At 33.3% G+C, this 13,239-nt stretch overlaps 1 protein-coding gene across 5 annotated transcripts in view; it reads left to right on the top strand.

Moving 5' to 3' along the window:
- The window catches only part of RABGAP1L (RAB GTPase activating protein 1 like), a 569,757-nt gene that overhangs the window by 174,663 nt on the left and 381,855 nt on the right, over positions 1 to 13,239 (top strand). The window lies entirely within an intron of this gene.

Here is a 13,239-nt window from a genome sequence, read left to right as displayed (position 1 = left end):
TGTTACTATCAGTTAGCCACCGTCATTCTCATGAAGTTCTGTAAGAAATACTTCATATTTAATACCTTTGCTCTTGAATAACACCAATAATTTCATTTCCCTTTGGGGCATACAACTGTTTCCAGCCTACTCAGTGTCATGTCAGGGCATAAAATCATCTTGACAGAAAGTTCTAAATTATAAATAGTCCCATAATGACATTCAGCTTGGGCGGTACATTTATAAAAGGAGTTATTAAGGAAAATGTCATTCCAACCCATTGCTATAACTAGAATCCTTCACATTTCTGTAGCCACCTTTTGGTACAAAAATTTGGTGATATTTGCATATGTAAGCATTTAAACAGGATTATTAAATGTACAAGTATAAAGACATACTAGGGATGTTGGATAAATGGTTTCCTTCCTAAACATTTAAAAAACTTTTGTATTATAAATACATTATAATGCACATTTTCTCCCTGTGAAGTCTGCTGCAAGACTGGAGTATTACGACTCCAAGGTTTTGATATTATTTAAAAGGCATAGCACTGGAAAAAATATGGTAAAAGAAAAAAGAATCAGGTTGATTTATCTCACTGCTATTGTTTTTGAAATTTAAGTTTGAATTTTATTTTATGTTTTAATTGAAGTATAATTAGGTTACAATATTGTGTTAGTTTCTGGTGTACAATATAGTGATTCAGTAAAACAAGCATGGTTATGGAGGGGGGGGGAAGGGATAAAATGGAGGTTCAGAATTTGCAGATACTACTATGTAAAAAATAGATAATAAGAAAGTCCTACTGTATAGCACAGGGAACCATATTCAGTATCTTATAATAGCCTATAATGAAAAAAGAATAGAAGTATATTCTATAGATACATATGTATTTATATATATATCATTGTTATTTTATACAAGATTTCACAGTACTGGGTATTGGATAAAATTCTATGTGTACTTTTTCCTAGTGTAAATACTGATTATAAACTACTTGGTGTTAGTGTTCTGATTTTTAAATACCCAGTTAATTCTGCCTTACTGGCCCATTTAAATCTTTTGAGACTCTACTTTTGTCCCAAGGTATATTTTTCTTTGAACAAAATTGTATTTTTTCAAAAAATCTTCAAATTTTAAATACCTGTATTTCTATAAATCATCTTTCTATTTTATTGCTTGTGTATCAGGTTATTTCAGCTTCTAAAGGTAGAGATAGGTAGGAGAGACTGAATGGAAACAGCGGTGACTGTAACGTTTGTAGTATGAGTTCATGTTGCAGAGCCACACTTAGCAAGCTTCAGCCTCTGTTACGGTCACCTCTGTAAACATCCCCAGCATTGCTGGCTTGAAGCTGGCATTGTGGAGATGCCAGTTATTAGATTAACAGGAACAGTTAATCTCTGTGGATATGTGTGTGTGGTTATCTATATGAACATTCATTTTATTTAAAGTCCTGTCCCCCAACTCAGGAGTTTGTAAACATTGTTGTGTGGCGCTGCTTAGTGGGGCCAAAAATTACCCAAGCCAACCGCTGATCCTTACTTCCGTCTCCTAATTCAATTTTTAATTACATTTTCTTTGATCTCAAATACTTCTCAATAGAGACATTTTCTTACCAAGCTTCTGCCAGTTTAGCAACATTTATTCCTCTTTTAGGCATGTCTTGAAAACAACATAATAGGTTTATTCTTTCCTTTCTCCATTTCTGTCTCTTAAAAGTGATTTCTGTCAAAGGTTTAATATTCTGAGTTGTTCCCTGTGCTACCTAATCACTTTAGCCACTTAGCTTTGAAACTGCCTGGTGAAAAATAAAGTTGTACTGGCAGATATAGGTCAATTCGTTTGATTTCTCATTTTCCTCATTCCCCTGTAACATGACCCAAGGATGATGAGACAGTGTAATATTTTTAGCTTTCTTTTGAAAAGCTTGATATCCTGAATGAGTTTAAGCCAGCCTAATTTCTGATATTTTTAAGAGAATCCTGCTGTTTTTTCTAGATTAGACTCTACATTTATAAAATAATCTTTTGTGTTGATATTCAGCAGGAAGGAAACACAGATCAGTCAATTTGATTTATTTAGCAAATATCACTTTCTAACATGTGCCAGGCACTCTGCTTGCCACTCAGGGTAACAGTAATGAAATATATTTTCAGAAGATATCATAACCTAGTGATGAGATGGTTAAATATACTTAAACCTTTCTGGGTTGGTGAATTAAATTGATAAGTAAATTATTTTAGGTCCCTGAAACAGAATTTTAATGATCTTGTGGTCAATACATCCCTGGCCTGAGGGTTTGAGGGTTTTCATTTAATTCCTTTCTGTTGACATTTCCTCTTCTATCATATTTTTAATGTGATCTTGAGTAAGCCATACAACATATTTATAAAGTCAGTGATGTCTTTGTATAAAGCATTATGCGATCTTTGGGGGGAAGTTCTGGGTCAACAGATGCAGTACCTTTTAACAAACATGCTCTGAGTGTCTGAAATTGAAGCACTGTGTGTTAGGGTCAATGAGAGTATTGTTTAGGCCTTGGAGCTGACAGTGCAGAGCATGGGGTGGAAACGGGGTGTAAGGGAAGTTTGTGGAGGAGGAGGTAACAATCAAGACATTTCTTTAGTGCTTTCATGTAAAAGCAAATGTATGCTTAAATGAGCATCTTATGATAATTATATTCTCTCTTATAACTTTATCTGTTCAAAAGATTTGTAATTGGATATTTTCCATAAGCTTAATGGGCACTGTAGACTAAAAAATTGTTAATTTCTTACTAGTCTAGTTAAATGTTTTCTTTAGCTTTGCTTCCCTTTCACTTATATTGCCAGAGCACTTAATTTGAATAATATGCCATAGCATTTCGTGGGGAAGGAAATCCTCAACAATCCCCTTCCACCAGTGTTGACTGTTAATATTATTTCAGTATTCCCTAAGTATATAACATATGAGATATAAAATTCAACTCTATACTTTTAGCTTTCATGACTATAATAAATCTAATAGAAGCAAACTATAGAATCAAGAAAAATGTGCATTTGCCATACTAATGTTATGGATGAAGTTATTTTCCTGAAACTAAATGGCTGCTCACAGTGTGCCTGTGATCCTAATAGTTACAACACAGAGTTTTTTTTGAGCGTGGCATGCTGATGGGGCCATGTGCCTTCAGATGATTAAGTTTTCCCAGCACACTTTTCCAACCCACTGGAAAAATTTATTTGTATGGTGTGGTGGTAGGTCATGTGACCTTCACTTACATCATTTACATATTAAACCTCTTTATGTTCTATTTTCTCTGCCTGCACAAACTAAGAACTACTTGGCTCCAACACAGTGGTAAATGCCTTAACAAATATTGGCACCAGTATTGCATAATAATACTTTGTTATGAGATTGCAGTCAGATTATCAGAATCTACTTCTAGTAAAGCTTTTAGATTGTTGTGGAAACAAAAATTGCAAATTAAAAAGTAGTGTAGAATATTTGTGGACTCCTAAAGAAAAACTCTCAAAGATTCCTTGGACTCCAGTTTGAGAAATATTATAAACTGTGTATTATATACATATATGTAGACACTATATCTGTGGCATAAACAAGTAGAAATCCAACAACTGTTATAAAATTAATCATACAGGTACTACATGGATATATATTACTATATTGTTAAATATAATCAAATTAATTATTGAATAATTTACTTTTGTTTTATACATACAGTCTAAGCACTTAATACAGCTGTGTGACATTAAATTAGGTTTCTTTTCTAGTGTTTTTGAGTGCTTATATTCTTTTTTGTAAAAGCTTTAAAAAGATTTTGTTGGATAATACTAATGTGTTTTTGAGAATAAAGCAAGATCCTGCAAATCATTCATGTAAAGGACAATAACAGTTATTTATTTTAATAAAAAGCAATAGAACTGCATTGGCCTCAGGATCAAAAGAGTAGTGGTCATCACTAGTCATTTTCTCTACTGGGTAAGGTAGGTAAGGGAAGAGTTTGTGCTTTTGTAATCATTCTCTTTCTGTGGAGTTGTCGGACTCCATATTATATGTAACAGGAGACATTCCTAGCCAACAAGTACTGCAACTCTCCCTTTCTAGTTCTAAGGCAAATAATGGCCCTCTTTCCCACTGAGCCCAGTGTGAGCTTCTCAGGTCGTCATCACTAGCTCACAAGATAAATCTCTGCTAGTTTAAAAATAAGCCAATGGTTTTAGGGGGAAAAGTACTAAAAAGCAGATGGATACAAATAAAGCAGAAGGGTATCAAGGAGTCTATTTCCAGCTAATACTCTGAAGTCCATAAATGCTAGAGAAATGTGCTATGTTAGCACTGTTTGCTATGTTACTACGGTTGTTACCTGAATCTTGGTCATTAGTTATTAGAAAGGAACAAAGGAAACTGAAAGCAAAGACTTATCTTGATTTTCTAGTGCAAAACATGTAAATTTGAAATTTTAATTTCTTAATCTGGGCATCTCTGAGAAAATAATAAATTAATGCTACTTCCTGGTTTAACTCCTTCAAAGATCTTACCACTGCTTATAGGACCTTCATGAATTTTCTCTTGATAATCTCATTATATTCCTTTATTGCACTTATACATTTAAGTGATGGCGACTGGTTTTAGTTCATTCCCTACTAGACTGTCTTGAACTCTATAAGAAAAGGTCCTAGAACCTTGCATAGTACCTGGCTTGCAGTAGGCCTTCAATAAAATTTTAATTTACTCGAACTCTTAATTGGATGAATCTGGACAAAGTGCTTTGACAGTGAGTAATTTTTTCCCCCACTTTTAGTGCATTCTGGAGCAGAGCAGTGAAGACTGGAGGTAAGAAACAAGTTAGAAAACCAGAAAAATCCAGATTTTGTGCAAACTCTGAATAGTTGAATTCAGTTCAACATGCAATTACTGAGTAATCCATGTTTCCTACTATTCATGAAGTTTGGTAACTTGTCATGGTTAGCAGTTGCATTGTTGAATATGCATAGAATGATGAGAGATATTTAGAAATATAAGAAATATTTCAACTGTTATGCTGAAGTTTTTTTATTTTATTTTTTTAAATTTGGACTCCAGAGACAACTTGTAAAGACAAGAGCATGAGTACTTCAAATTTTCTTTGAAAACTGAGTCATAGATGTTGCATTTCAAGCCAAGTAAAGGTTTGATTATTTTACACTTCATGGCTTTTTAAAATTCCAGTTGCTATAACAACTTTGATATTTCTTTATTATTTTTAGCACTTCAGTTGCCATAACAATAAGATATCTTAAAAAATAGCAATTTTCTTTTATAAGGGAAAAATCTCTTTCAATTAAAAATGAATTTGGATCAACATTTCTTTCCTATAATGTGAACCCATTATTTAAAATGTAATTATGCTGTTCTGTTTTCATATAATTTTAACAGACTTTCCCAGGAAATATTTTAAGGTTCAACTTTTCCCCTTTATGTTTTTATTGTACAAAAGTTAAAGGGAGGTGACTGTATTGAACCCATTCAGTGAGATAATATTTAATATTTGATGGGATTTCATTGATATAAAAATTTTATTAAACAGTTTAATTTCCAGATTTGTTGTTGGATGAAGGAAAAGGAGAACATGATTGATAGATAGCTCTTACATGAAAGATATAAGAAAGCTTGGAATTTCCTTTTCTCTTGTGTTATTTTGGATTTTGTTTATTATGTCCATTGCCATTCTGAAATAGTTACCACCTCACTTACCTGGAAATAACTGACAGCTCAAGCCTGAACGTTGGCACTTTACTCATAGAGCAGTACTTCTGTTTACTCTTGAAGAAAAAATTCTTATAAGCTTAGTTTATGGTATTTAATCCTCTAGACAATTAAAGATAGCAAATGAGAAGAGGAAGGAAGAGGACTGTTGTATTTATATAGAGTCAGAAAATATAGGAAGCTTTTCTAGGCACCTGGTTACTTGTAGAAATTAAAGTCCCTCTTGATATTCATGTACATTGAATACAGCAGCTACAAAGGTATGATTGTATCAAGACAGTATTCTAATTGACATTAACAGTGATGATACGAGCCTACCAGGCAAACATTAAATTATGTTCAGAATTCTCAGCTTAAGAAGGCAGAGGAGTAGATGATACATCTTATACAGATTTAAATGTAAAATTAGATAAAGTGAAATGAAATGAAAAAATTTTAAAAGGGAAACCTTCAGTTTTCTGGGAATTGCAGGATCCATGTAACTGAGATTTTTATGGACTAAGGTTTGGTAACTTTTATATTACCGTGTTGCTAATCACATAGATTTCCTAATATGCACAGTCAGGTTCAGGTAATGTATTTCTTTTAAGAAGATACTTTAAAAAAAAAATGTTGGAGGGGATGGCAACTCAACAGAAGAATGAAAGTATTATTTTAAATTTCCTAATCTGAGCAGGTTGCTTGTGGGTGTGGTTTCTTAAGGAGAAATGATTAAACAAAAAGCCTGTTGATAGTAAAGAGTATGTTTAACTTTACTATCAGTGAGCTTTGGATGAACAATTGCTGTGTACTTTTCCTGGTTTAAGGAACCAGGAAACTTTAAAAGTTCTTATTACCTTGATTTTAGAGATGGAAGCTGCAGCACATGGAGAGCGTGACACACCCAAGGCCCCAGCCAGTGCTGATGCATATCTGACTCAATCCAAAGCCTGTGCTCTCTCTTCTCTAGGTCACAGTCTTTCCTGGTCTTCAGACTTAATACATGTTTATTAAAGATAATAACATAGCTTGGGGAAAATGGAAAGAAACATCTTCCTGTGCATGTTTTTATTTTGTTGCTCTGTGTACTATTTTTGACCAATTCATTTGATTTTAACTATATATTTTATATTTGAGGGTTTCCCCCACTAAGAGTTAGACATATACATAAATTAGTATTTTCTTTGTCCATTTTTCTTTGTGATTAACTAAAAATAATGGATTCTCTCAAAGATTTTTGCCTTTTCGGCCAGTCTTCTTAGATCCCAGCTAGCTGAGGCCGTCTCAGAGTGTTGTATAACCGGCATTTAATAAGAAGTCTTTTCTCGCTCAGCGTCTCACTTGCATCTGGGCTGTTGTGTCTGTGAGTACAAACACTGAGCCGTGAGTCAGGTACAATGACTGAGAGAATGTGAAAGGAAGCAGAGGTCAAATGTACTTTGTCCAGCAGTATCTGTTGTTTTAGATGTGTCAGTGGCTTTTATCCTTGATGGGGCATTGCTTTGGAGGATTCTGGTGTTTTCCTTTCTTAAACAATATATATGATTTCCTGGCAATGGCTTAAAATTCACTCAAATAATTTAGGGTTCTAATTTGGTGGTTTTGCACAGAAATGGAGCACTTGAAACAAGCAAATGCTATCAGCTTTATCATTCTTTTTGGCTGTAACTTACATATAGGTGAGATGCACAGATCTTAATTGTTGTACTTTGGTGAGTTTAACATGTATACATGCATGTAACCCACAGCTGTTAATATACAGAATGTTTCCATCATCCCTGAAAGTTTCCTTAACACACACACACACACACCCTGCCTATTCCAGAACTTCATTGTATGGGTATATCAGAGTTTGTTTATGCATTCCTCTGTTGATGGATGTATATGTTGTTTCTAGTTTTTGGCTATGAAAAATAAAGCTGCTTTGTACATTGCTATGCAAGTCTTTTGTGGATATATGTTTTTGTTTCTATTAGATGGAATTGATGGGTCATAGGATAGATTTGTTTAATGTTATAAGAAACTTCCAAACTGTTTCAAAAATTTCGAAATTAGGCCATTTTACATTACCACTGGCAATTTATAAGAGTTTCAATTGTCCTGCATCCTCTCCAACATTTAGTATTTATCAGTGGTTTAATTTTATCCATTCTAGTGGGTATATAGTGGTACCTTATTGTGATTTTTACTTTGCCTTTTCCTAATGTCTGTTGAGCTGAGCACTTTTTCATTTTCTTGAACGGCCTTTTGCGTATCTCCCTTTGTGAAATGTCTATGCCAGTATTTTTCCATTTTTAATTGGGTCATTTGTGTTTTTATTAACAAGTTGTAGGAGTCAGTTATGTATTTTGGATACAAGTCTTTTGTTAGTTGTATGTTTTACTGGTATTTTCTCTCAGTCTTTTGACCTGCTTACTGATTTTCTTAATGACATCTTTTGAAAAGCAGAATTCTGATTTTGGGTATGATTTATTAAATTCTCCTTTATAGTGATTGCTTTCAGTATCCTATGAAATCTTTGTTTAGTCACATGTCGTGGAGATACTCTTTTTCTAGGAGGCTTTATTTTAGAAGTATATACTTACAGTTTTAATTTTTGTGTTTAGATCTGTGATCATTTCAAATAAATTTTTGTGTGTGTTATGAGGAAGTGGTCTAAGTTTATCTTCCTCCAGATATTCAGATTTTTCTAGTCCCCTTCACTGAAAAGATTTTCTTTTCCCCTTGGCTTGTTTTAGAGTTTGTTGAAATTCAGTTGGTTTATGTTGGAACTCTATTCTTTTCAGTAATCTATTTGTCCTTATGCAAATCTTGATTAATGTAGCTTTATCATAAGTCTTGAAATCAAGTTTGTGCTAGTCCTCCAACTTTTTTTCAATCCTTTCCCAAGATTGTTTTAGCTATCCTAGGTCCTTTGTGTTTATATATAAATTTTAGATTCAGCTTGTTAGTTTTACCAAAAACCTACTTGGATTTTAATTGGAATGGTAATAAATCTTTAGATCAATTTATGAAAACTAACATTCTTAAAAATATTGAGTCTTCTAATCCATAAAGATGGCGTGTCTCTCCGTTTGCTTAGGACCTTTTACTTTTTCCTCAGTGACATTTTGTATTTTTTAGGGTAGAGGTCTTACACATCTTTTATTAAATTTGTTTGTTTTCTTTGTTTTGAGGCTATTGTAAATAGTTTATTATTTTAAAATTTCATTTACTATTGTTTGTTGCATAGAAATGCAGTGATTTTTATACATTAACCTCGTATCCTGACAAAATTTACTCATTAATTCTAATGGGCTTTTGGGTAGATGTTTTTCGGTCTTTCTTTGTATACAGTCATGTCTTCCTTTTCTTGTATCACTTAACTGTTTCCTTGTCTTGCCTGTTATACTGCTTAGGACCTCCAGAACATTGTGCATAAAAGTGGTGAGAAGACATCTTTGCTTTGTTTCCAGTCTTAAGGAGAAAGTATTTACTCTTTTACTGTTAAATATCATGTTAGCTGTAGGTTTTCCCGTAGTGTCTATCAGGTTGAGGAAATTTTCTTCTGTCGTGCCACTAACTTAACATTTGTTAAATATTTTTAATTGTTGATAACTTGTCTCATAATAAAATGAAGTTAACAATATAAACTTGTTTTCTGTTCTTGAGGAGTCATGAAATTGGTGGATTTTAATACGTGCCACTTTAGAGGGTTTATTTTTTTCTTAGCACTTAGACCAGGTTGCTTTGGTATTACATTTGATAGTACATTTAAAATACATTGATACTGCATTTTGTGGCATTTGTCATTCTTAAAATGGTAAGTAAATAATCATTATCTCTTGCTAGACACGATTTTTCAAAGCAGTAGTCAAGTATTCATATTGAATTGCCTTTAAGTAGAAGCATAGATGAATAACATTGCCCTTAATTTTAATATATTAGGAGGCCAATTATTTTCCCCTGGCAATTTGGTCACATATTTTATAGCTTTCTTGTGAAGCTTTTATGTAATACAGGGGATTGATTGCAAGGAACTTTGCATATTCTGAGCTTAACAGAACTGGTTATTAGTGTTTTGTCTTCTGATAAACTTTTCAAACTATTTTGTATGCTTTATGTTAAAATTATACTGAACACTTATTTGTTCAACTCCTATTCTGTGCCCAGTCTGTGGTGTAGGCACTGGAGGTATAATGAGGAACAAAACAGGCACTGCTCCCCTCATGGAGCTTGCAGTCCAGGCAGGAAAACAAAATTGATTGAAAGTAGATATAAACTGTAAGTATGGAATCTGGTCTAATCTAGGAATTTGAGGAATCCAAATTAACTAAAAATAGAATGTGATGGCATAGTAAGCAGCAAGTACAAAGGTCCCGAGGCAGCAAGGACCATAGCAAATATGTACGGGACTGGGGGAAGGATGGAGCGAGGGGAGGCAGACCCAGTCTAGCCAATCCCGATTAATATAGAAGAGAAATTAGATTGGATATCTATATGGAGACCAGGTTTTATAGGAACTGTTAGGATTTTATCCTAAGGGCAGTGTGAAACCACTGAAGTATTTTAAATGGGAGTGATGTCATCTGGTTTGCATTTTGGAAAGACTATTCTGTCTGTTTTGCACATTGTGGATTGAAGAGAGGCCACAGACGACTCAGGGAGACCAGATTGGAAGCAACTTTTGTAGTCCACACACAAGATGATGGTAGCTTGCTCAGGGTCGTGACAGTGGAGATGGAGAAAAGTTAACAGATGACAGGAATAGTTGAAGAAATAAATAAATTCTGAATTCATAACACCTTTTTGTACCTTTTAAAATGTGTTTAGAAAACTTTTACTTTATCCTATATTTGTTTTTTATGATAATAATGATTTTTTTTATGACAGTGCAGTTCTCCTTGATAACCATTGCCTACTGTTAATCCTATTTACCACTGATAGCTAATGATCCTCTCTTGCTTTGCTGTTTAGATCCAATTGAGTAGTTGCATAAATGTTTAATAATAAAATAATGGTACATATAAAAGAACATACAAGACATATATAAGGTATTAATGAAAAATTAAATACCTGTGATGTATCATCTCAAAAAGTTACGCAGTTTCAGCTGTTAGAAGTAATTCTGAAGTAATCCCAAATAATAATTCCTCTAAGATAGTTCCTGACTAGCATTCAATCTGTTGAAAGGAGTAGGGGTGGTTGATAATGATTGTACTAAGAGTGGCAATGATAAAACACCTAATGACCCCTGAAATGAAGAGAATTATGCCTAATATGAAAACAAAGGGTGCTTTATGTAATGAGCTATGTAAATACATAATATTAATACTCTTGTTATTAGAGCTTCACAGTATAAGTTAGTTTCTGTTATAATCAGATCAGAAAAAAGAATGGAAAGAAAGAAAAGGGAAGGGCTAGTAGAGTCAGTCTCAGAAAAGAAGAAAATTACCTCTTTAGAACATCTGAAGGTGTGTTTTGGAAGTTGGTGGAAGAAAAGAAGGAAGCCTAGTGGGTTATATGTGCTGCTCCTTGAACTCTCCCTCTCATGTTATCTTATACCCTTGCCAGCATTATAATTGGGAATTATTTACAGTAGCCTTAGGCTCAAATCCCTCTACCAGTGAGATTATTTGTTGGAAATAAATGTGTCAAACTAAAGCGTTCTAGTATTTGAATTTCCCCAAATGAGATTTTTTTTTTTGCCATTTCTCTGATTTAAAAAATATTACAATTCAAAACTTGAAAAATGATGTACAGTCTATACTATTAAAATGATTTGTTTAGATTTTGTCAACAAGGTAGCTTTAATGATTGATAGCGTTTTATTTTTCAATGGCTTTGTAGTAAAGCTTAGTATTTAATTTTTCTTTGTATGAAATGTAAGACCTGTCTACATTCATTAATATTCATCAAATGTAATTTTTATTTTGAATATTTAATTATTTCTGTAAAAGAGAATGTTAGTTAAATCCAGTCTTGTTTGATTTTCATGCTTTTATGTATCCCTAAATGTCAGTTTCCCTGTAAAATAGGACTTTCTAGCCTTTTAAAAATTAAATTTAAATATTTACTTTTAAATCTTAATATGGTTCTCAACTGAATATTCTAACTTATTTTTATAAATTTTTTCTGACAATGAGAAATGTGCTTCCATTCTGTTATATCACCTAACCCCCTGAAGATTTTAACAGTGGTATGGTCTTCCTGAAAGATAATTCAGCATGGAGGAAAGAATAGGGTTTTCTATTATTTAGAAATCATTTTTTGAAATCCAAAATAATTCTTGTAAGATGTTTCCTGACTGGCTGCTATAAGTAGAAAGGAGAGGAAATGAGAGAAGGGTTCATCAAAATGGTGTTAAGAATTACAATTTTGACCTGTTTCCTTCCTAGTTTCATGGTCCTGTAATTGTAGGCAAGTTATACTTACCCTCTCTAGGTACTCACTTTCTTCCTGTGAATAATAATGATGGGTCGCGACTTCATAAAGATTTAAGATTTTTATTGAGGAAAAAAATATATGAAGCCCATAGCATCATGCTAGGCACATAGAATATGCTTAACAAAGGTTGGTTATCTTTCATTTTCATCTTCAATTTCCTGATTTATTTCTGAAATAATTTGTAAATTAGTTCTAAGTCACTTTTAAGAAAATTGTTGACCCCATAAGAAATATGCTTCAAATAGTAAATAAACATTCAAGTCTATAGTAAGTCTAAGTAAATGGAAATGTTTTTAACCTTTATCAGATAAATGAGCTTAAGCCACTTTCTTCTGATTTGGGTGTGAGTAACTCAGGCACTGTATGACACAGTTCTTTGACTCTTTTTCTGTCAGTATAAAAAGTGGACTAAGCAGTCGTTCCGTTTATTTCTAATACTTCCTTTTCTGAGGTTATATTTGACCTTAAATATTTCCCCAAGTAGATTTTAGTACAGAGGTGTTAGTTCCAGTGCTTTGTATAGTTAAATACATCAAATTCAGCAATTTAGTGTGGGTGTGGCAAGGATTGGAGAGATTCTAAAATGACTTAACTTCTATTAATCAAAATATAATATATTTTAGAGAGTAAAAATAGTAGCTCTATCACTTGAGTTCATGAAGACTTAGCTGATTTTTTTAATAATTAATAAGTTTTTTCTGCCAATGAGTATTAGATTACTGCTGACTTTTTAGTGCCATAGTACCTTGTGGTAGTTTCTCTACAGGGTTTAAAGGTGTATCCCAGGGGGTTTTTTTTTTTTGTTTTATTTTGGTTTTTTTCTTTTCTGTCCTGCTCATAGGAAATAATCTTTACAACATGCCATAAGGAGAATACCTCTAGAAATTCTTGCATGTCGTTAATATGTTATAAAGATCGGTCAGTTCCATTGTCTTTTGTCAATCTTGATCGGAGCTTGCCGAGTAAGTCTATAAGCCTGCATGTGCCTGGCAACTGTTACCTAGTGACAGTTTCAGCTGCAGTAGCCATTGACTGTGCTGTTGATTGGGGCAGGAGGACCGAGTCACCTTTCTGATGGTGAGTTCTTCTGCATCAGCTCAGGATGAG

This window comes from Vicugna pacos, chromosome 21 (assembly GCF_048564905.1).
Source record: "Vicugna pacos chromosome 21, VicPac4, whole genome shotgun sequence".
Classification (NCBI taxonomy): Eukaryota; Metazoa; Chordata; class Mammalia; order Artiodactyla; family Camelidae; genus Vicugna; species Vicugna pacos.
The sequence above is the reverse complement of the archived record's forward strand: the minus strand, read 5'-3'. Positions and strand labels throughout refer to the sequence as shown.